At 29.8% G+C, this 4,236-nt stretch overlaps 1 pseudogene; it reads left to right on the top strand.

The window, feature by feature from the left end:
- Positions 1 to 590: 590 nt before the first annotated feature.
- Positions 591 to 2,341, top strand: LOC126555781 (piggyBac transposable element-derived protein 3-like; annotated as a pseudogene).
- The last annotated feature ends 1,895 nt before the right edge of the window (positions 2,342 to 4,236 follow it).

The following is a 4,236-nucleotide window of genomic DNA, read 5'->3' as shown; positions in this document are numbered from 1 at the left end:
AAATTATAAGTAGTAATTGTTTAAACTGTGGAAGATGTAGAAGACTAAACAATTTGTTAATTAAACAAAAACAGAGACAGGAAACAGGAAATCAATTATGTCATTTATCACCTACAAAGAAAATTATTGTCGACAAACTTCGAAGGACCAAATTTAACTTGCAAAAGAGGTATAATCGAGCCAAAACAAAAATTACTGATTTGAAATTAAAATTAACCTTTTAAGACCCCAGGGTCACTGTAGTGTACCTTACTTTCAACAATTCATTACGTAGCATCTTGTCAACATATTAGTTCGAACAAGCGAGAATTTTATTTTAGCATACATATAATCCAATAAAAACCCGGTATAAATAGTATAAGAAAGAATAACAACCGATAAAAATGATATTTATAACTTAATTCTAGATATAATATCGGTAATTAAATTTCTACAATGATTTATTGCTTATCTGTTATATTGCACTTGATAAGACCAACGGTATTTTTTTCCTGGTAGTGATGTTAGTAACGAATCTATACAAACGTTTTTCGTTGTCATGAATACAATCTTACGAGTTTTATATCAGTTAGGTATGGAGGTACATTATCGTGTACGGTAGGCCTCCATGACAAAAAAAAAAAAACATATGATAATTCTATTTTTATTTCGTGTTATTTTATTACCGCGTATATATCGTTTATAGAAATAATTACCATATAAAGGTTTTATTTTCTGTATTGCTTTATTGTTTTAATAAAATAATATCTAATCAAAATGTCAAAATTACGGTCTTATGAAATTTTATCGATACTGAACGCAAATGATTCGGAAATCGATAATTCATCTGGTGATGAAATTGACGACTTTCCACACGAAGAGTTAGATAATCTTTTGGTAGAGTTTGCTTCAAGTGACGTTGAAGAAGTCATCGAAGAAGATGATGACAGTATTATAATACAAACAAACAAAAAAGACATAAAATGGGTAAGAATGCCATTTAATCCACCGATTTTAAAATTAGATAGTTTAGATGATACAGTCCCTAGTCTTATAAAAACGCCATTGCAATATTTTTTAGAATATTTTGAACAAATTTCTTATTTTACTAATTTATACGCAATCCAAAAATCTCAAACAAGATTTAAGCCAACTTCTGCTGATGAAATTAAAATTGTAATCGGTATTCATATTATAATGGGATCGCTGAAGCTTCCTCGTGTCCGTATGTACTGGGAAAAAGATACTCGCGTACCTTTTGTTGCAGATAATATGACAAGAGATCGTTTTTTTTTCAATTCGATCAAATATTCATTTTATTGATAATATGACAATACCACCAGGCAATAAAGATGTTTTTATAAAAATTCGATCACTATACGATACAATTAAAAAAAAATGTAATTCTCTTCCTATGGAGAGGAATATTTGTATTGACGAACAAATGGTTCCTTTTAAGAAGGGTCATTTATCAATAAAACAGTATATAAGAAATAAACCTAACCCATGGGGTATTAAAATTTTTATGTTATGTGGCGAAAGTGGCGTTGTATACGACTTTGTGCTATATCAAGGTGCTAATACCGAAATTGATTTACAAGTTCAAAAACAATTTGGTCAAGGTCCAGGAGTCGTATTACATCTTTGCAAAATCGTTAAAAAAAATAAACATTTTCTTTACTTCGACAATTATTTTTCATCATTCAATCTTTTTGAACGTTTGCAGCAAATAGGTATTTGTGCCGCTGGTACGATACGTGTTAATCGGTTTGCAAAGCCACCAATACTTTCGGATAAAAACTTGGCAAAAATGGGAAGAGGGACTACTTTTGAAATTCGTTCCGATGTACCTAGTTGTAACATAGGTCTTGTACAATGGTATGACAACAAAGTGGTTAATTTGGCATCGAATTTTATTACATCTGGAAATACAGATGTCGTCAGACGTTGGGATTAGAAAAATAAAACCTATGTCGATGTCGAAAGACCAGAGATAGTACAAAAATATAATAAATCTATGGGTGGCGTTGATAATATGGACAAATTAATTAGTTATTATAGAACATTTATTAAATCACGAAAATGGACATAACGCATGATTGCTCATGCTTTTGACATGACTGCCGCAAACTGCTGGCTAACGGACATAAAAGACGCTGAATATTTTAAAATAGAAAAAAATAAAAGATACGATCTCTTACATTTTCGAATGGAATTGGATAATGGGTTAATAAATGTCGGAAAACCAACTACGCCTAAACGAAAAAAAGGACGTCCTTGTACAAAAGATAATTATGAACCACCCAATAAAGCTTCTCCGACTTCATCAAATAGAAAAGTTGATGGCAAGCTGCCATCAGATGAACTTGGATCATTTACCAGATTTTGATGAGTTAAAAAATGCCACTAAATGTAAACTGAAGACGTGTACTCGTAGAACGCATATGTTTTGTTCAAAATGCAAGCAACATTTGTGTTTAGATGGGAAAAGTAAATGTTTCAGAGAGTACCATTTAAATGAAATAATATAATTTTACTATTTTTTTTTTTATCGTTTTAATAATACTAAGGTACCAGTGTTTATTTTTATTAAGTAAATTTGTATTTTTGTTTTATTAATTTTATATAGTTACTTTCAAGGAGTTTGTATTGTTTTAGACGTTTTAGATACCTTTTAAAATAATAATTAATGTGTAAATAAATATAAATGTGTATAATTTATTACTCCTATCACCAAATAATTCACATCAGTTGAAGCCCAGAGTACACCATAGTGTACTAGCATGAATTTTCCAAGAAAATGATCGAATTTTTTTTTTTTTGATTTTTTACATATTATAAAGTCCATACTTATACATAAAATTGAAAAAAAAATTTTTTTTCTTAAAAAAAATGTGGGTAGGTCTGAAAAGGTTAAGTAAAATTCAAATTGATATGGCTAAAATGAGTGATGAATGTATTGAAAAGAAAATAAACCAGTGTAAAAATATGACTGAATCACAAAAAATATTTTGATGGAGTGCTTTGCCGTCAGTAGAGTAAAGAATGCAAAAAGCCGTCGATATTCTGAGGATTGGATAATGCTGTGCTTACTACTTAATATAAGATCTCCAGGGGCTTATAAGTATCTATACAATAGTTCACTCCTACCTTTACCACATCCAAAAACTGTGAGAAATCATCTGTCATTAGTGAAAACTACTTGTGGATTTGACCAAGATTTTTAAAGATTATTAGCTAAAAAGGTTGAACTTATGACAGAGCAAGAAAAACATGGTGTACTTATTTTTGATGCTGTAAATCTCAGGAAAAGTTTACATGTAAATACATCAAATTTAACATATTCTGGTTTAGAGGACTATGGTGAGGATGTACCTGGAAGTAACCATAAAGAATATGCAGATCATGCATTGGTTTTTATGTTCTAGTCTTTAGGCTCAAGTTTCTACCAAACAATTGGATGTTTCGCATCTAAAAGTGAAGTTAAAGGTTAATTTATTAAATATTTTCTCAAACCTTACTATAACTTTATCATAAAATTTAATTGTAAAATTCTTTTTATAGGTATCATTATAGCACAACTAGTGTTAAAAGCTACATCACTTCTGCATAACATTGGTATTTCAGTAGAAAGAATTATGTGCGATGGAGCTACCACAAACCGGAAAATGTGGTCTGAACTTGGCATTAATGGTTCTCAAAATGAAATGAAAAACTATTTTGAACACCCTTCAATGCCAAACAAAAAAGTTTATGCATTTTCTGATTTTATTCACCTGTTTAAATGTGTCCGCAATCGCCTTTATAATAATAAAAGTTTAAGAGTAAGATATTTTTATAGTTATGTATTTAATTGTTTTAATTTACAATAAATAATTATAACTTGTCACTATTTCTAAAATTTCAAAGTTATGATTTTACTATATTAACTTTACTGTAGCTTCATCCAGATTCTGATAACATTGCTTGGGGATACTCTTATGAATTATATCTAGAAGATGTCAAACACCCAGCTAACTTAAGAATTGTTCTAAGAATAACAACACAATATTTGGCACTTACATCAATGGCAAAGATGAGAGTCCGGCTGTGCACACAGGACACAGGTATATATAAACATTTTTTTAATTACATTTTTATTTTATAATAATTTATTCAGGTATTTAGCATGAGTATGGCTAAAGCGATGAAGTACTATTCAAGTAAAGGGTGTTCAATGTTAAAGAGATCAGATGAAACCGCCAAATTCACTGAATT

This window comes from Aphis gossypii, unplaced genomic scaffold (genome assembly GCF_020184175.1).
Source record: "Aphis gossypii isolate Hap1 unplaced genomic scaffold, ASM2018417v2 Contig01094, whole genome shotgun sequence".
NCBI classification, from domain to species: Eukaryota; Metazoa; Arthropoda; class Insecta; order Hemiptera; family Aphididae; genus Aphis; species Aphis gossypii.
Note: the sequence above shows the minus strand (reverse complement) of the source record. Positions and strands in the feature narration are given on the sequence as shown.